The 20,880-nt window shown below is 40.0% G+C and overlaps 1 protein-coding gene across 1 annotated transcript in view; it reads left to right on the top strand.

Annotated features, from left to right (window-relative positions):
- chrm3a (cholinergic receptor, muscarinic 3a) overlaps nucleotides 1-20,880 on the top strand; it is a 69,318-nt gene that overhangs the window by 21,589 nt on the left and 26,849 nt on the right. Inside the window, exon 2 of the mRNA XM_061690707.1 lies at nucleotides 6,280-6,394. The gene's annotated coding sequence lies outside the window, so the exon portion shown is untranslated. The remainder of the gene's footprint in view (nucleotides 1-6,279; nucleotides 6,395-20,880) is intronic.

Genomic DNA, 20,880 nt, shown 5'->3' with positions numbered 1-20,880 from the left:
ATAAATTAACAAATCCGACTGAGTGTTTTAATTAAAGTAGAGGACACAGGAGGAATGCAGATTTTGTTCACATTTTTTTCCAAAGGATGGCAACATTTTTATGTCATGTATTATTCCCTGAGTTATGAATCTTTCATTCTGCTTTAGCCCATTAGGTACACATGTAATTATATTTGACCAACAGAAACAGAACAGTCTTGGCTTTTGCTGAATTGTGTTCTCTTAAGAACCGTTGGAGTTACAAGGCTGTCATCACACAGCAGTTTTGTAAGAAAGTTCAGTTAAATTGAGTTTGAAATACAACTTTAAAACAATTCAGTGCAATAAGTTAAATCAACCATTTTCTCAGTTGTTGTTCATTTAACTTTTATAAGGTGTGAATATTTATTTTAGTGTTATGATTTCTGGGGAAGATAAGTTGTGGAAAAACATTTCATGACCGCTCCAATATATGTTGCCACTGGAGCAACATTGTATGACTTGACCTGCAAATTGTTCAAACCAAGTAATGACTTGACTCGACTTTTTGCACATACTTGACTTACTCCCACCACTGCGAGTTGTTGTTCAGCTGATTTTTTAAAACAAATTTTATTTTATTTTTTTAAAATTTTTCTTTGCTTTAACTTGTGAAGAAAAAAAATGAGATTATAAGTGTTGTATGGTGGGAATGAACTCAACTCATCTCACTTCACAACAAGCAGCAGTTTGGCAGATAGTGAACAATTCTTCAGAAGATTGGCTTTAAGATGTTTACTGCCACTCCAGTTGAAGTTTCCTTTCAAAGTAAACATAAAACAAAAGAGATGTACACATTGTGTATTTAAAAACAAACAATATGTCCAAAACTGTGCTGCCGGGGTCCTGAGCTGCATAAAACATAAAACCATGAGAATCACATCACACCCAAACCATGGCATCACATCACACCCACCCTCTGCTGGCTTTCCATCAAATCCTGCATCACATACAAACTCCACACCTATCAGGCCCTTCTTACCTTTGCCGCTCAGCACCTATTCAACCAACTCCACCCCACAACTCAACCCGGGTGATGCGCTCAACGGACTCTGGTCTCCTCACCATCCCTTACTTCTGACTCACCCTCTGGAATTCTCTCTCTGTGGACATTCATCTCTGGACTGCTTCAAATCCAGCCTAAAATCATATCTCTTTAAAGTGGTCTTCAATCAATAACTTCATAACTTAACTTTACTGCCACTTGCTCAAATTCTTCTGTTGGTTGTATGTGGTATTTTTATTTTTTTTTCTGTTTACCCTTTGCAACCTTGGGTTCATTGAAACTATGAATTGTGCTTTTCATGTCCTTGCGAGAGAACAGCAAGCTGTGGGGGAAAAAAGTACTGAAACAGTTTGACATAAGTTTAGAGAAGGTCAAATTAAGTTGACCTGTAAAGGTTATAGTGCATTTTGGGTTCATTCAAAAATCTCACCTGAAAGCTGAATATATCCCTAACATTTTGTGATTAGTCTGTAGTCTATTGTTGGTCTCCTTTGCGGTGTCAAGGTCTGTCACGGTCTCAGCCTCTCTTCCATCTGTTTCCCCAATCAATTTGTTTTCATTTTCTGCCAAGTAAGCAGCACGCCTCCTCCAAGGTTTACAGCTCATTTGGCAGGAAACGTCGCAAGATGAGATGCTCAACTGTTGTTACGGTGGAGAATCACCCGCCCAGACGCTAAAACAATTGACTAAGAAAAAAAACATGTAAAACCTAAATGGGGCTTGTCCGGGAGCAGTTGAATTTTTGCTGTGAGCATGGTGATGTCGCATGTAATTGCGCAGTTGCGTGCTACCATTTGCAAAAAACAAACGTTCCTCCCACTTCGACAAACACTATTGCTTTTTTTATATGGCTTTATTGCTCCTTTGTGAGTGTTTAATCTGATGCTTTATTTTAAGATTGGCGCCTTTCTAATCTGCCTGTCTGTCTGTCTCACTCATTTGTTTTATTATTATTCTCTGTTTGCGGGCTCATCCTTTTGAATTGTATTCTAGTGCGTTTTCTAAGCGCAAAAAGGAAAGTGAAATATGGTGCCTGTGATATGCCAGAAAGGTTTCTTTTTTTTTTTCTTTTTTATTTCACCTCATAAATAATTTCCGAAGACAGAGTTGTATTACTGGGAGGATTGGCTGCAGCCCCGATTAGGAACCACAGTGCTTTTGTTCCTTCCATCTATTAATGTCACCACCAATCTCAGCATTTGTTTAATTGGACTAATTAAATCCTGTTTGTCGCGTAAAGCTCATTCAGTGCTCTTGACATGACGCCACTCACTATTGATACATTTCATATAGTAAAAAAAAGTAGTACCAAGTACAAAGGGATACTATTCTTGTACCTGGTCACCTGGTTTCATATGGGTGATGTAAATAACTTCTGGATGTTAACTGGTCGAGCGAATTTGTCTTTAGAAGATGTGAGGAGACACTGCTCGAAATGATGAAACTAAAGCTGATGCTTCACAGTCTCCACTTTGCTGTGGAGGTCAGTTTTCTCGACATCTTTAGTCTCCTCTCTGCGTAGATAATTACAGGAGACTTGTTTTGTTTCAATTGATGTGTTCAATGCGGTTTCCTTCCGACAGTATTATACTCCACAGTTTCTGCTTGGCTTCATTGGTCTGTTTTCTCGCCAGCCTTAGCCACCACTCAGATTAAATTTGTCTCCGATAAATACAGGTGACCCCCATTCTCCTACATTGGTAGCATTTCTCATCCCAATTTATGAGTTCATTGGGGCGTGCATTCTACAGTATTATTCATCACAGTCTCCACTTTGCTGCAGTGGTCCGTTTCCGCTCTGTCCTCAATCTTCTCTCGGGTAAACTTTGTCTCTGATGTTGAAGTCAATACAGGATACCGATGTTCTCATTAATTGTTGTTGTTTGTTAGAGTGTCTGGTGTCTAGACTGATGGGTTCGTTACAGTCGCAATTTCAACAGTATTTTACATTCTCCAATTTGCTGCAGCAATCCACTGCCTTGCCACGACCAATCTCCTCTTGAATAACAGTTGTCTGATGTGTCAATATGGTGTGGTTTCTTGTAGTATTATCGTCCACACTCTCCACTTTGCTCATGTGGTACTACAACTTGTGTTTAACTTTGTAAGGCTCATCGGAGAGAAGAATATCAATGTAATTTCAGGGGAAAAAACATTAGAAGTGCATCGAGTTCATTTAGCACGGTGAGATAGAGGGCTGCAACATGGAGGAGGAATAATGGCGGGCGGTGCGCGTGTGCCCTCCATTCAGTTGACTGAAGGAAGCTGTGGGCCTGCTTTAAATATGCGTCACGTCAGCATGTCTGCGTTTTACATCGGACTGTTGCATATTTCATGCAGAGGTGCTGGCAAACTCCTTCATGAGATGCAAAGCCTCTGCAAAAAATGAGCCTCCCTGCTCGTGAAAGTATTTAAAACGGTGTTAATGGGCTCCAACTAAACTAAAATTATAACTGTTTTAGATATCAACAGACCCGCGTTTACCTGCTTTGTTTACAGGAATGCAATTAGTGATTGTTGGACTGCTGGTTTAACCAACAGACATAGCATTAGCATTAGCATTAAACCCTATTATAACCAGTGTTTAATAATGATATATGAAATGAAAAAGAATGTTAATATTGACTGACCTGGTAGGGTAAATCAAATATAGCAAACGTTGCTAATGAAAGAAACTCATCTACATTACATTGTTTGAGTTTGCTGAATACAATGGCATAATGATGTTAGCATGACTGAATGTTTCTTGCTTTAGTTACACACTAAACATTTTTGAAAAAAGAATATTTGGGAATACATGCATTTCCCTTAAAACTGACAGGGCAAAGTTTTCTGCTCCAGTATGTAATTTTTAAAACGGACATATAGGCAAGGTCATTCATAGAGTAGTAAAAAATATATATATCTAAGAGCTTATTTTAACAATGAAATATTCAATTCTCATGTTTTATTTTATTATTTATAATTATTTGAATTTGGATGAATTACCCAATTATGTATATGTAATATTTTAAATTTTTACGACTTCTTATTTTATTGTATTAGGTAATTGTATTTATTTAAAAATAAAAAAGAAATACAAATTGAATGAATACATTTTAATTAGCCAATTTGAAGAATTATTAATCAAATGATTATATATTATATTAGACTTGTTTAGAAGTAAATCTGACATAGATTCATTGCAGCTGTTTTCTGCATAGCAGTGACAGATATGAGCTATCGTTCTGCCGTTTTTCTTTTCTTTTTTTTCTTTTTTTTTTTTGCTTGACTTGAACATTTGAGCCCCTAGCACTGTATGGTGGCAGTGAACTCAACTGACGTCACAATAAGCAATGTTTTCGCAGATAGCAAAAAAAAAAAAAAAAAAAAAAAAAAAAAAGAAGAGGCACTAAGCTTTTTTAATGCCACTCGCAGGCCACTTGAGGTTTCCTGTTAACCTAAACATGAAACAAAGAGAAGTTCATGTTGTGTATTTAAAACCACATTACTTTGTCCTAAAGTCTCATATCTTAATCCTAACACATCATAGGAAACACCATGGATGGGCTAACAAATAGCATCTATGTCTCGTGTTATACTGTAACGTTTTAAGCAAATGATATTTGAACACAAACGAACCATCAACATGTAATATAACAATAATAAAAGGCATATATTCTTTCTCATTTGTGTAAAATGATTGATATTACTGCAGCTTCCAGAGGTTGTGAACATCCTCCTTGCTTGTGTCTACATGACAGGGTTATACTGCCCCCCAAAGGCCAAGTCACAAACACCAGAAGGAACCTCAGTGAATTAATCATGATGCACGAACTTGTTTAATTCTTTACATTTTAATTAATTATGCTATTGCAATTTGATAGTTTCCATATTAAAGAGCACATTACAAAAACTTTTGTTTTTTAGGGGAGCCTGCAATGGCGAAACGACATTTAAATTCATATCGATGGGGAAAGATGACTGAAGGTCACAGGTGGCTGCGGTATTATACTCTGCTTTGCTGCAGCGGTCCGTTTTCATACTGCCCTTAATCTCAGGCCCTTCTTTTCACCTCCCTCAGTTTCCTGTTGGATAACATGAATAAAAGATAAGACACGTGGTCGCTGTTTTTGTGGTTTTGTCTTCTTGTTCTAACTTACCGGTATGTATTCAACGCGGCATGTATTCTGCGCTTAGACTTCACACTCTCCGCTTTACTGCAGATGCCCTCAGTCTCCAGTCGGGTGAAATTTGCCTCCTACTGTGTGTCCAAGTAAATACAGGAGACTCCCATTCTCCTCCATGGTGGTTGTTTGTTCACGTGTCTTGTTCTGACTTATACGGTGAATGCTATATGTATTCTTGGGTATTATACTCTGCAGTCTCCGCTTTCCGGCAGTAGCCCCCTTTCTCTACTGCCCTCAGTCTCCTCTTGATTGAAATGTCTCCAATTTTCACCTTGTTTATGAAAGGTTTCTGGACTACGTTGGAATAATTAAGTGGTTGGGTGCCAAAGCGATAAATGTCACGCTGTCTCCTATCAGATGAGGAACGCTTGCTTCATTGACCTTTCGCTGTTCCATTTGTAGTATGAAAATGAGATGCTTGTGCTCACTTGTTAGCGCGACCTCGAGGTGTTTGTGATATCCTTGACTTTTATTACGCTGCCTCAGCCTTCACCTCTGCCCACCTTTCTCCCATTATTGTTATTATTATTATTATTTTTACATTAAGCCATCCTGATGAGCTGGAACTTCCGTTTTAAAGAATGTCGTTTCACTCTGGGGAAGCACTCCGTTACTGTATGTTGTCTCTTTGTACTCGGGAAGACTAGCGCTTAATGAGCTGTCTGTGGGTGCGCTTCTGTTGTTACCACACCCCTGGCTCCATCAAGCAGTGTGCAACATTAAACTGCGACTATATAAGGCGTGCAGACTTCACGAGACATAAAAACATGCCATTCTTTCCTTTGACACATATTACCCAGCCTGGAGCGCTCGTTACTTAAGAACAACCTTGATTAAATCAAATTGCATGAATAAAGAACGGTTAGGCGCAATACGAGATGTTTGGGAGTGACTTACTTGTACTGTCTGGTACATTATACTCAGGACATCATGTTGCTTTGGCCCTTGTTTTTGTTTTTGATCGTTTCCAAAAAGTGCTCCAATGACGCATTTCCAAATGTAGTCATTCTCATAGATTTTCTTTTATCTTCTCCTTTTTGTTCCCGCTATCTCCGCATTCCCTCACTCCTTGTGTCCGCCATGTAGACGCCATGATTCACGGCGAGAGGGATCATCTTGCTCCCCCAGCAGACAACAGTGACACCGAAAGGCATCCGGCTGAAAGGTGACCTCCAGACACTTCACCTCCCCAAAATGTTTGGTAAGCTGAGCCCGTTCAGACTCTCTTCAGCATGATGACATGGATGTGAACCAACAACATTTGTGTTGAAGGATACAAATTCAAGCCGTGCAAAAGACAAAACACATACGCAAACAAATTTCCCCACCGGATTAATTAATGTATGTACTGTCAATTTTGCAAAAAAAAAAAAACAATTCAATACAACATGCCGAGTTTCCGACAGATGAAAAATTGGGTCATTAATTAACTTTTTGCATTTTGAAATTACGTATATAGTATTTTGTAGGAGGTGTGAGGAAAAAGTAAAAGTATCCAAAGTCCAATTTTAATATAAGGACTTCAGGTTCTTTGTGACAATCATCTGACGCCACATGGGATAAAATCATACATATTCAGAACAGGGGTTCCCAACTGATGCAAGTTTCAGTTGGTGTTAAAGCTTGTAATTCGCCTTTTACACCGTGTGTATGAATTCTGCTAAAATTTTCGTTTGGATACAAAGCGTTCTTTTCCTAAATGCATTAAATCCTTTTGAGTTATTCTGAAAAATTACATGTATTTACCTTGTCCTGCAAAATTTTACAAACATAAAATACTTTCATACCTTGGCTTGGTATGAACAACAGATGATAGAATCAAAATGAATGGCATGCCTAGATATACCTTTTTTTTTTTAATTTGGCTTTTATTTTGTTGCGAAAAAGAACTCTTAAAATTCATCCTCTACATCTTTAAATGAGGTATGTTTTATGTAGGGGGGGGATGAGAATCTTATAAGTCAAAGTTATAGAAAAATCCAGTATTACAGCCTTGGTCAGCCATGTCTGTCAAACACGTTACCTTTCATGTTTATCTGGGAAAATGTTTTTTTTTTGTTTGTTTTTTTTGCTCCCCTGTTGCGTCAAATTATTTATAAAGGAATTCTGTCAACATGGAGCAGGCTAGGTCTGAATGGCTAAGATTCCAGAAACGTCCCATTACATAAACTGTGATTTCCACAGCTTTTTTGACTTTCTCATTTCACAAACCTGAAAACAGTGAACTTAAAAAAGGACCAAAAACAATCACTACTATTGCTCATCAATAAATCGGTTGTTTCAGACCGAACGGTTTCATCTCCGAAAGAAAATAAATAGCTTTTTGGTGTGAGCAAATCAAGTGATGCTCCATTTGCATTCATGTATTCCTCTGCGAGCTCAGCTTGAGGTTGCAATCAATGCAACATCTCCGTAAGTGAAACTAACAGCGAAAAAATGAAAGCCATCATTTTCATTAATGGGCCAAAAGGCTTATTTGTGATTGGAGCGAGTCGAGTGTAAATGCCTTTTGGGTGATTGGACTTCAGTGACCTTACAATTTGTCACCTAGTGTGCATTTATATAAGTGTGTATATTTGCGTGTGTAAGTGTGTGAGTCATGTTTTACAAGCAGTGGAGCGTTGGATAGAATTCAGTCAGCGTGCACCTCATTTGGCTGGGCGCTGCCAGGAGGGGTGGTATTACAAGAGATAGCAACAAGCACATTTGGGTGGGCTCAGACAGGAAGGCGCAGACAAACCACTTGTGTCACTTCATTCCTGCCACTGTAATTACCTGTCTCAAGCAATGCAGCTCCTCTGTCACTTTTGGGTAAATTGATATGACTTTCATGTTTTTTTGTAGGGCGAAATTGGGGGCTGGATTTTAAGCGCTTAAGTTGCGAGATACGGCGCAGAAATCCCTTCAAAACGAGAGTCAACTGGTCTTAAAGATTACACGCAGTCGGAAGAATATTTCCACTTCGCCTTATTTGTATTTTGAAAAGCATCTGTCTCAACAGACAGAAGGAGATATTGGTTTTGTGGAATAACAAAACATGATTTGAGGAGGTCGATCGAATGGGAAGAAGCTAGTTTCCCAAATGACACTGTGTAGTAAATCAGCATTGTGTTACACCCCATGAAGTGGATACATATTCCTACATTGTGGTTAGTAAGGGTGTATCTATTATCTATTGTAACACATATCAAAGCAAAAGATGACACTTTTGGGAACTTCAAAGGTACATTTAATGCAGTGTGTTATCATGGTCTAAAAAAGAAAAAGAGTTGAATATATGTGGAAACTATCGACAAATTAGTTTATTTAGTCCCTTGATGTGTTTTAATATTCAGCTAAATAGCCGAGTGACATTTAATAAACAGTGACAAATGGTTATTGTCCAGCCTCTTGTCCTCTTCCCTCATTCAGCCAGTGAGGGTTTTCAGGGGCAGGCTTGGACACAGTGAGGTGGCATGTCACAAGTCTAATTGGATTGTCTGCCCAGATTGCGCAGCCCAATAGCGAAGTGTCGCCCGTGTGCCTTAGTAACTCATCCAGTGACAGTTTTGTCTAAAAGGACTCACATTGTTGGCCTCTTCCAGTCAGTGTTTCCACTGTGGTTGCCGTACTCATTTCTTGTTTGACTTGACTTTCCCTGTTACGCCCTCACCCTACGTGTCTTTATCAAGTTTGGTCAGTTATTATACCTCAAGGCATTATTTGTTTACTTTTTTTCCAATTTCATTTTCTGTAAGCGCACACCTTGAGAAAGGGCGTTAACTTGATAAAGGCGGGTGTTAAATTGATTTCCCATCCTTCTACCAAGGCACATATTAAATCCAATTCATATATTTTTCATTTTAGCTGCTGGAAATTACAAGACGTTAACGGTTGTACTCAAAATTTAACTTCTTCAATTCCTGCAAGACTCTCCACATCCATCCCGGAATCCCAACGGTTCCTACTCATGATTTTCACACAATGTATTTTTAATATGCACTGGTCTCCATTAGGGATTATCAGCTTCAGATTTACAGACTGAATTTGCTCCTACAACAAGTAAGGAAAACCATTTCAAAGATTCTACGATGCGCAGAGATGGACTGCCCTCAGCACTCTTCTGCTTTTCTAAGCCTGTCAAGCACCATTTACATCTTCTGATAAATCTCTTTTAAAAAATGCTGGTGTGACCAAAAAACAAGATAAGCCTTAAACTCGCAATGCAGTAAAATGATGACCTTACCATATGCTCCGCCCTGGTTTTAAACTAGAGACTGCCAATTACAGTAGCTTCTGAAACACTTTATTATGGATTAAATCCTAAAATACCTCGGAAAAAAAGAAAATCAACCTTTAAATATCTTTTTGAAATAGGTCCCAAACTCCAACTTTGGACATCTCCTCAGTGAAATTACATATTTTTAGCACGATGAATCCACATAAAGATCGTCAGCATCACATCAAATAGGAGGCTTATGTTGTCCCTGATCCATTAAAAATACTGTAACATGGCCTTGCTGCTCTTTCTATCTTTAGACATTGTAACATACCAGTTTACCTATTTGGTTTACAAAAACCACCAAGGAATTCTTATCTCTTAAAGTCCACGATAAAAATCTCATTATTGTGACGAGAACTTGATCTTGTGTGTGCATGGTTGTGATGTTAAATTGTCACTGGGCTATATTTTCTGGCCCACAGCTCAGTGTAAAACACACAGGATCTTCCGAAGTTTTTGCGCTTGTTAATTTCCAGTGTCCAACATTGCACATTTGTCTTCCTTCTTCTTTGTACGCTCTCCCGAGGCGGATCGTCCATTATATGCACGGTGTCATTATGAAGACAAACCTCGCATAAGGTTTTGCAATGCTGTACAAGTCTGACATAGCATCTGTGTGATCATAGAAGCTTGGAGAACGAGATAATGTCTGTCCTCAGGACCTGCTCTCTGCTCCCTAACTGTACTCGAGCACATGTTGAGTTCAGTCATGAGGGAAGAAGGATTGTGAAGTGTTCCACTCCTCAAAGCCTTTTGCAAGGCGATAGTATAGAATGAAATGAAAGAAGGTGTTCACATTTAATCCTTGAATACATTTTATTTTTATCTGCATGCAGCCGAGCGATCTGTTTTTCTTCTATCCATCTGCTCCTCTCTTGACACTAACGTTTGATTCACTTCCAACTTCAGCTTCAGCTCGGAACAAAAAACTATCCTCCACTTTGATGACGGGGTCTGAAGATGGGTGATTGATGATTCTGGCTTTAATTAGTATAGCCTGTTTTAGTGATATCAGCAATTCTTTACAGGCTATGCTAATCTGTGCCAGAATCAGCAATGCAATTGTGACGGATAAGTTTTTTTCCACTATGCACCTGACGGTCTTTGCTTGCACTTGTTTCATCTATCAGAGAGTTTTAAATGAGGCCTATTATGGATAATTGACTTTTTAACAGCTTGTAGACAAAGTTCCCGAGTGCCTGCCCCACCCATCAATCAAATAATTTTTTTGTCATCTGCCTATTTTTGAAAATGTGTCTGCGAGCGAATCTTTCTGCGCTTCGTATGAAGTGCTGCATCCATGAGTGAAATTACTTTTCGTTTCTTTACGGGCACTCACTTTTGTATATCCTACATGTAGTAGCCACTCTAGTCCAATGCTTAGGTGTCGCCCCTGGTTGTCATGGTAACGGAAGCCAGACTGGTTAAAAAAAAAAAAAAAAAAAAAAAAAAAAAGAGGCAACCTTATGTCATGACACTAGCCACCAGAAAATCTCGTATTCTCTTCTCTCAATCCCTTCTCCAAAACAAATGGGGTGACCCTTAATGAATTTAAAGTGTCAACTAATGTGCATATATCATCCACTGTCCTTGTTTTACCTTTTGTAACAGGATAAATGGGGATGGTGGTGGTTGGTGGTGGTGGTGGCAGCGGGGGCTTTTTGGCATGAAAAGACACGAGCACCACCACCTCCAGCTGCCATCGTGATTTGCTGATGCGCTTCCATTAACCTATATCCGCCTAACCTATAGACATTTAATTACCAGTGTGTCAATAGCTTGAAAAAGCCATTATCCCTGTTCAACCTTTGCGATGATAAATGTACCGAGCTTGTATTCCTTGTATCAAAGCACCTACGTATACTTGCGCACACAACTTTTTCCCAGTAATTGTGCACGTCAGATGTGCGTGAACTATCAGGTGATGGATGGCTAGCTTAAGGTCGATGTGCTAGTATGTGCAACTTTGGCATATTAGTAGGGCAACTAAATGTTGCTAATGAAGCAAAACTAATCACTGGACATGTTATCAAAATGCGTTCCCATAGTGATGCTAATGTTGTGAACTGTCGAACAGAAAATGCTAAATTAGCTAATGATAACAACTGAAACACGTTTTTGCTTGCACAAGATAACCCATTCACCACAAATCCTTTTTGGGAACTGTTACACATTAAACTATACTCTTAAATGAGGCCACGAATGGAAGATTTCCTGCTTTTCTGAATCTGTGGTGTCATATTCGTTCATTCTCCGTGGTTCACCTTCCTCCATGTCACTGGAATTTTCTTTTTTTTCTTCCTCCATAATCTAAATCAATCAATCAGTCAATCAAGCTCTCAAACGCGGTTGACTTTACCTCTCTCTGTTTACATCTTTTTTTACGTTCTGTCATCCGTCGAGGTTGAATAAAGTAACAAGTCTATATGGACAACGTAAGAAGTAGAAAGAATAGATGTCTATTTTGAAATGTAGCGTAGAAGTAAAAAGTCATCTGTAGCTGTCCCCTCAGCTCAATCAACAGGTCAGACGTTACCAGGGGAGTGCTTCACTTTATTTACAGATTGGAATCATCAGACACCATGTGCATTTAACACTGTGAAAACTAAGTATGCATGAACATTTCCAAGATCAAGATAAATTAAAGTGAAGCAAAAAATGTTTGAAAAAGTACAAAGAAATTACCTTGTTCCGCTCGCCACGGGTGCTTAATCTGAGATTCCAAATCTTGGCTTTGTTTCTTCTTTCTGTAGCTGACATTCAAAGACTAAAAGATGTAATTATAAACACGACGTGCAAGTGAAGAATGTTTACCTTTGATCCTTCATACACTTTGTCATGAGATTCACAACTTTTGTTTCTTTGCTTCATGTCCTAAAGATCCTGTCGACCAAGTCTCAGAAAAGGACCCTAGGATCTTTTAGATTTATTTTATGTGACATCATCTGAAGTAAATTTGCTACTAAAGCTTTGCCGTGTTATTTAGGAGAGAGACATCGCTTTGACTGTTGACATGGAATATGTCATTTATGTAAAAAAACATTTACTCAAGTACTGATATCTGAAAAAACTACTTACTGTAAGTACAGTAACAAAGTATTTGTTCTTTGTTACTTCCCACCACTGCTTTTGTGGCACTTTTACAAATTCACAGGATCATAAAAAGGTTTTAGGATACCCTTTGGTCGTCAATGACTTTTCACTTTTAGTTGTAATAGTCTTCTTCCCTTATGTTGCAACAAGCATTGCATAGCAAGTAGAAGATTTTTTTTTTGTGTGTGGCTTTTGCTGATTGACAATCAGTTGTTAACACTTGAAGGGATTTTGCATAATTGAGAAGCAGTGGGACGCACCGTTAGCGAAGATGTGTCACTGATACAACTTTACGGATTTGGGGATGATATGCGATCAAAAGATATTTGGGATAGTAAGGGTAAAATTTATCAGTCGACTGTGTATAGTTTGCATCACTTTTTGTGCAAAATCCTTTTAATTACCCCGGGGGTGACACACTGCCAATTTTCTTGTTACGACAGAGGATTACATTTTCAGCATGTGTATTACAAAATTTACCTTAGCATTACGCTATGCAGATCCATGGTGACTAATGAATGCCGCGGTGGCTGACAGGTGAGCTGCCTGTAAAGCAGCCCACTGAGGGACTGGCATTCTTGGTGGCCTTTGATTGGCAGGAGAGCAAATGGCAGCGGCGTCCGCAGGCCCGATACCAAATGCCGACACACGGACGTGAGGAAAAACGTGTGCGGACTTGCCAATCCGTCAGGCCTCCCGCTTATTCCGCAGCCCTCATCCCCACTTGGTCTGCCTCGGAGCAGTAATCTCCACCTGCGTCACTTTGAGGAGAAATATGCTCCAATTAATATAATCACCCAATTGGTGGTGGTGGTGGTGGTGGTGGGGGGGGGGGGGGTGTTTGGGATAATTTACAATGAGCTATTATTTAGTACTGTATGCAGAGATGGTAACTTAATCCTTCGCACTCAGAATGATTTATTCCGGAATTAAGGGTTAAAATGTACCTGGACCAATTTACACACATCTACTGTGTCTGTGTGACTTTCATCTTAATTACACTTCCTAAAACCAGTTTGTTTCTTTACAGTCTTGTTTACTATGTTTTATTGTGCTTTTATATTTGTTTTACAATACAGTACAGTGCTGTTTTTCTTTTCTAAAAATGTAATCAAAAATCATGATGATTTCTGCAAGGATAGAACAGATTAATGGCATTTTAATTCACATATATTTTTTGGACATACGTGTGCAAGTAAACTGAGTTACAAGTTGGACTCAGAACGCATTAAACTTGCACAGTAAGTCAAGGTACCACTGTATATGTTAATGCAATGTCTGTTTTTCTTGGCCACCAGCAATCCACTTGCATGTTTAGGATGTAGTCCAGCTTTTAAAACCCCCATATTTCTGTGTGACCCACGCAGCATTGCACTTTACAGAAAGCCAATGATTGAATTACTTAGCCCAGCAAACATTATCTTAAGTCCAATAAAGTCTCCTCTAAATGATCAATTCCCCCCGAGTCGGCCTCTGCGTCGGGTTATCAGTCATTTCATCAGTGGAAATAATGTCGTGGATAATTCTGTTACGGCAATCGAGGAGGAACACAAGTAATTGGTGAGACTTTTCCTTCCAAATGCTCACTTATCTTTAAACCTCCACTGAAAGGCGCAGGAGCTTTTGTTTTTCATTTCAAATTGATTATGCAAAAAAAAAAAAAAAAAAAAACATATTTAGAATTCTGGAGCGCTCAGAGCAGGGGCCGACTGAGGAAATTTGTGTTAATTTCTCATAATGTCAGACAGTTCCTGCTGGAGGTCTTTTTTTTTTTTTAAACCCTGAAGGGATACATAAAAAATAAAAATTTAAATATGAGCTTATTTATGACAATTTTGACTTCCAGTGACTGACCCAATTTAACCTGGTTGATGAAAATCCGATTGTCGCCCGTCAGCAGAGGTGGGGAGAACTTAGTCGACTTCGGAGGTCAGCTCTCGGCGGAGCAGCCGAGCCCCTCCATTAAGCAAACTAATTCCACTCGTTACCTGCCTCCTCGCCTTTCCCGCTCTGCAAAAGTAGCTTTTTATGAGGGAGCAGCTGCACCAGTCCTCACCTATCTGTCACAGTGCCTCTCTGAGCAGAGATAAGGCTGGGTGAGCAGTAGCTCACTTGCATGACATGAACGCCTCCGTAAAACTGTGTAGAGGACAAGAAATAGGGTGTAAAAGTACTGTAATTCTTCTTAAAGCCTGTTAAGACACCTGGAAAATGTTTAAAACTTGCAAAAGAATTCATGATATGTCTTCGTTCAATGTCTTTGCAATCTATCTTTCCAAGTATGAGGCTTATTATTAATTAGTCGAGCATAGACCTCTTACTCAAAGTGACTTAATGAGGCTTCAGCTCTAATGTATTTTTTTTCTGGTTAATTTTAGCGGAACATTCAAGGCTGGCTGCACCTTGTCCATCAGCTGAGATAACTGTCTGTGTGATTAGTGCACTGCATTAAAGCTCCCAGCCATTTCCTCTGAGTTATTGCAAAGGCGAATATACCGCCCGCTTTTTACAATTAGAGACACTGCAATCTGGGAGGGGGGAAAAAAAAACAATTTATGGAAGGTTTCTGCTTCCCTGGGGATGCTTGTCAAAGAGTCAGATGCACTTCAGTGCTCTCTGAAGATGTAAACAACCAGCAAATATGAACCTTAAGTGAACCTACATCACTGTTCAGGTGTTTCCCAGAAAAGGTAGTGGTCCAGCATGCTTTATTGAGTCAGAAATAACCTTACGTATGCACTTGCAAACAGACATGACAGCCAGATGGCACTGAAATTCTCCCGTCAGCATTATAGGTCGAGCAACTCCGATGTTGGTCAACTTCCAATACTGTGGGAGGCAGCATTCTGCAGGATCAAGAGCGTTTGAGAAGCGGGTGGGCGGGGTCTATTTAGGGGACGTACCGATACATTTGCAGAGTGATTGTGATCAGCAAACAGTTCACTCTTCAAATCCTCACAGGGAGCGTAAACGATTTACCTTGAGTCGACCGCTTGTGTATCGTATTTAGCGTCCTGACCTTGGTGAGGATCCATCCCAATGGTCAGCAAACATTTACTATCCTAAATGTTTACCCTTGCATTAAAATATCCTTGAAATTGAATGGGAAAACAATAAGGGAGTAAATATCGCAGATAATTAAACTCAAGTAATTATACTTCAAGTGCTGGTCATTAGGACTTGAAATGGACTTGAAGCATGTTAGTGAAGAGCTTCCTCAGGGCTCTTCAGGAATAAAATATTCAACAGACGCTTTCATCAAGAGCAAAGACAAGAGATGCTCATGTTTAGCCTTGCTTTCAGTAGTTTCATGATGAAATATGTAGCGGAAAGACCGGTTCAAAGTATTTCCCCCACCTTTCGACAGTATACTTACTGCACACTATAGCAGTGTTCCCCAACCTTTCTTGCACCGCGGACCGGTTTAGAGTAGCCATATATATATATATATATATATATATATATATATATATATATATATATATATATATATATCACACACACACACACAGCAAAAATAAATGAACACAACTGGCTTAAATACAACAACTCACCATAACGCAGAATCAGTGTGAGGCTTGGGCTCGTTCCTTATGTCCAGTCTGCTCCGTAATTCTGTCTACATAACAGTCACAGCAGAAAAGTCCGCTTTACAAAGATAGGATGTTGGAAATGGGAGCAGGGTATTCAGTTGATCTTTTTTCTTCTTTCCAAAAACTCCAGCGGCTTATCTTTTAGTCCATGGTGCTTGGTCTCCATGTGTTGTTGGCGAGCTTGTCGCCACATTCAGTATGATGCAAAGCAGACTCTGTGCGTGAGAGATACTTGTTGAGATAAACCCGTATTTTAAGTAGGACTCCCGATATTTTTTATTAAAAGAAACTTTCTTTTTCTTTGAGGTCATACCACCTTATTTTTAGCGACGTATCACGTGACCGACGTGCAGTCTAGTGTTGTTTTGTTTGCATATTATTCGTTTAAAAGAACAAATCTTTTCAGTGAATGCAATGAACTGAATCAGTTTATGAAATGATTGGTTCTTTGAGCTTGGCCCTTAGCGAGTTGGCTGGGAGCAGAAACGGAACTGCTGCAACATTCTGTGCAGTCTTGACTTGTCAATTGAGACGCACGGCTGTTGCGGCGGACAAGATCCGGTCAATTTTAAAAATCAAACACATTTGACACGCGCAAGCAATACAACAGAAATGATATAAATTAGTCTTTCTCTCTATGCGGCCCGATAACAAATGTCCTCACGGATGGGTACCGGTCCCCGGACCGGTGGTTGGGAACCACTGGTATATAGGACACAATGAGGTAATACACATGGGGTGTCACCATGCAAGTCAATCCTACTTACCATCAATGAAACAAGCTGTATGACTGACCGCCTCATAGATTTTCATCCCAATATGTTGTCTGTCCTAGATTATTGCCTGTATTGCTTGGGGGGGCATTCTCCTCAATTTTCGCCCACAGCGTGTCTCGCCGAACCAGCAGGCCAATAGGAGGAGGCGAGGCGGTTGGAATCGCTTCTAATCCTGGACGGCCTGGCCTCGATAAATTGAAGTGATTATATGGATGTACCTGGATCTCGCTGAGACAAAGAGCTTGGAAATGATGGGAATTCAGTGTCGGCGTCAACAGGGATCGCAAACCCCACCCCGAGTAGTGTAACGGCCTTGCTTAAACAACATAATGCAAAGGTCAGTGGCTGGCGAGGAAACTGTTGATGAATTTGTCCTGGTACCAGAGATGCAACGTTGAATGATAAATACTATTCACTATGTCCAGCTGGGACCCGTAACAATGTGTTCTGATGCGGATTTGTACACAGCTGTGTCTACGATGCAGACTAATATTCAGTGTATTCCCAAACAGTTCTGAACCATCTGCGATTTTAATCAGGAGCCACAGCATGCGTGGAAACGAATGCCTTTGCTTTGTTAGCCGTGCGCCAATGTGACACTCACTATTCATGACACGCCAAAATCTATACAGACGGCATGGAGCGCCAAACTTCTATCTTTTAAAATGATGAAATACACCGGAAGCTCTGCATTCAATGCCCCTAAAGTTGTTCGGTATGGAACGTTATGGTCAAACCGCCTCTGTGCATGACATCACGAGATTTAAGCTCAGCCACAATTTACTTGTAATAATTCATGCTTTTATATGTCAAGTATATGTGTATATATAAGCCCTGACCCCTATTGAGCATCTCTGGCAAGACCTGAAAATTGCGTTGTTGTTTTTTTCTGTCAATATGGGGTGCTGGGTGTACATTAATATGAAAAAATGAACTTAAATGATTTTAGCAAATGGCTGCAATATAAAAAAAGTGAAAAATTTAAGGGGGTCTGAATAGTTTCCATACCCACTGTATATATGTGTGTGTGTGTGTGTGCGCGTGTGTGTGTCGTCACAGCGGGTGTAACTGACACCTGACCCGAGAGACAGAAATAGCTCATCTTTTGTTTGTACCTTAACGTAACGCGGGTCACGTGTGCTGTGTAATTGGCGCATCCACGGGTCACGTGGGAGGAGGAGGATGACGAGGAGGACGACTTTAAAATATATAACAGGCGGAGAAGTCAGAGTTCCAAGTGGCTCCATCTGGTAATTTAAGGTTTACAGCAATAAATGTCTCACATTTCATTTGGGCCAAGGAGTGCAGGTTTTTAAATGCTCCACTTGATTCTGTTGTCTCACCTCCCACATTCAGAACAGTACTTCACCGTTTGCATGAAATGTTATCTCAACCTTTTCTGCACTACATCTCTGCACCTCACACTGTTTTTAATGAATTGGCAGAGAAATGATAAATATGAAACGCTTTTGTCAGGAATGCAAAGCTTAAAAGAAGAGTCATTATAGAGAGAACCACATTTATTAGAGACTAAGGTGTTAAATACACAGTGATCCACTGCGTGTTCGCCATTTGGTATTTGCAAATTCGCCTATTCACTGGTTTTCAGGGGAACCTATCCTCTATTATTTGCTTAAAAAAAAATCACCTTTTTGCTGTTTTTGCTCAGGCCAAAGCCATATCTAATGAAATACTGCTTTGGTGCCATCTGGTCGCATTGTGGCACCAAACAATGGTGTTGAACTGAGGGGCATTTAGTCAAGTCATACACTTGTCTAATGGAAAAAAGCGCATGGACGCCATCTTTTGTCATCTATAGGCAATTCCAAACCTTTTTGGGTGGGACTCAATTACTTAAGGAACTATTCTCAGAAAGTTAAAAAAAAATAATGTGGCCCCGACGCCAGCTTAAACGATCAAAATGAAATTGGGTTGCCTTTTCTATCATAACAGGACACACCTAAAGGCATCAGGACCCCATGGTATGTGAAATTCAACAGGGAGTCGGACATTTTGGTCTGAAGCAACCATTTTGGATGAACTATTACTAGAGAACTGGCCCAAATGAGCCTCAATCGGAAGCAGGTATCCTAGGCAGTTGGGCGATGTTAGAGTGTGAAGCTTTTAATGTGGGCAGAGTGTGGTGTCCAAGTTTCATGATCATGGATTCACCATGAAAAAGGGGGTGCGAGGGATGTTCGTTGCAGCTCGCAGCTTTCATTCGTACTGTTTTAATTAATTGCCTTTTGCCTCCTTTGGTATTTCCGTCACTACAAAAGCCACTTTGCGCATCACATGACAAGCGTGATTTAGACAGACCCTTCCTGTCTACGTGCCACACTTGTCTTATTAATTCTGCACTCTTGCTTATATCCTCCGAAAGGCTGTCCACTTTAATCAGCCAAATTCAAAATAAGCTCATTATTACCGCGAGGGGTGAGTGGTAACGCCTTGGTAATGTCAAACAAATGTGGCATCATGCATTTTGATGCCAATCTATGATCATTCAGGAGGATACCTGAGCCACTTAAGATGACGAAAGATGAAGTCTCATTCCCCTGTCGTGCAATTAGCTTGGCAAATGACAAGCTTTTTGAATAGCTGATTATTTCCCAGCGTGACTATAATAAGTGTAAATGTGTGCGGTGTCTTCGTTCTATTTCCTTTCCTTGTGACTCTGAATGACAGCGCTCACAATGAATGTCAGGGTCGTAATACAAAGTAAGTAAAAAGTGCACAGCTCGATAAAGGGAGGCCTGCAGTCGTATTATTCCCCTTCTATCTCCACCATTGTGTTTCTCAGGGAACAAAGGAACATCCTTCCAAGGAAGGCGGGTACTTTTCATAACGGCAGCTTTGTTAGGTCCAACCAAAAGACTTATTATTCCCATATCGCCACGAGGATGCTGAAATAATAATTTCGAGCTGGAATTTGAGTAACATCCCATAGAGAGGAACAGTGCTGCTGCATGCGATTGTGGAGATCTGAAACTTTGGTGGAACTGCCTTTTAATTAACTGTGGAGACTCAATGATGGACACACAGCAGAGTCACACACCATTTAGCCCAGAGTGGGACAACGCAACATCAAGCACCACATAATCGCCTCACTCCGTTAGAGGATGTCACTGCTGTTTTTTTTTTTTTAATGTGCTTATATTTTGCTTCCTTCTTACCTTGACCTGCTCTCGCCTCACATAATCGTCCGACGGCTCCCGGCACTCGTGTTGGCCTTGGCGACCCGACCCCTACTGTCATATTTTTGTCTTCATCAGCCTGTTTACACCTTTTTATTCCTACTTTTTGGTTAATGTTCCAAAACAATAGTCACACACAGGCCTCACCACTAGGTACACCTGAGGAATCTCATGAGATCCAATAAAGTGGAACACAATCTGATCTGAGACTCTGGTGGAAATACGGTACACTTCTCACAAAACGTTAATACCGAGTGACGTGGCCGAACGCTATAGTGCATTAGTTATAGTGCTTCTTAGGTTCATCTGGAAATTTCAGATAAAAGTCCTGGTCCTCCCCATCGATTAAGCATAATTGCAGTTTGAATTCAAAAGTGTTCCTGGTATATTTTCGAATAGTATGATTTGAGGGGCATTCAACTTCCATTCAAGGTTCCTATTTCAGTTCACTACAATACAATTCACTTAACAATAGATATCTTGTTAATTAATTTTTAAAAAAATCTTTGGCTGAAGGTGCTGATCCCAGCATTTTATATCATTTTGCTTAACGTATCAGTGAATAATGCATGAATGTGTTGCCCCTTTTCCATTGTACCGGTTCTACCCCCAACCAGCCTCGCTGCGCCCCGTGCGGTCGCTTCTCCATTACACTTTTGTCTGCCACTGGTTTTGCCGCAAATCAAAGTTGGAATCGCCGTCTTAACAGGGAAAACACATTTGTGCCGTATCAAGCCATATAAACAGTATTTAAAGCATCAAATATT

This window comes from Phycodurus eques, chromosome 11 (genome assembly GCF_024500275.1).
Source record: "Phycodurus eques isolate BA_2022a chromosome 11, UOR_Pequ_1.1, whole genome shotgun sequence".
Taxonomy (NCBI): Eukaryota; Metazoa; Chordata; class Actinopteri; order Syngnathiformes; family Syngnathidae; genus Phycodurus; species Phycodurus eques.
The sequence above is the reverse complement of the archived record's forward strand: the minus strand, read 5'-3'. Positions and strand labels throughout refer to the sequence as shown.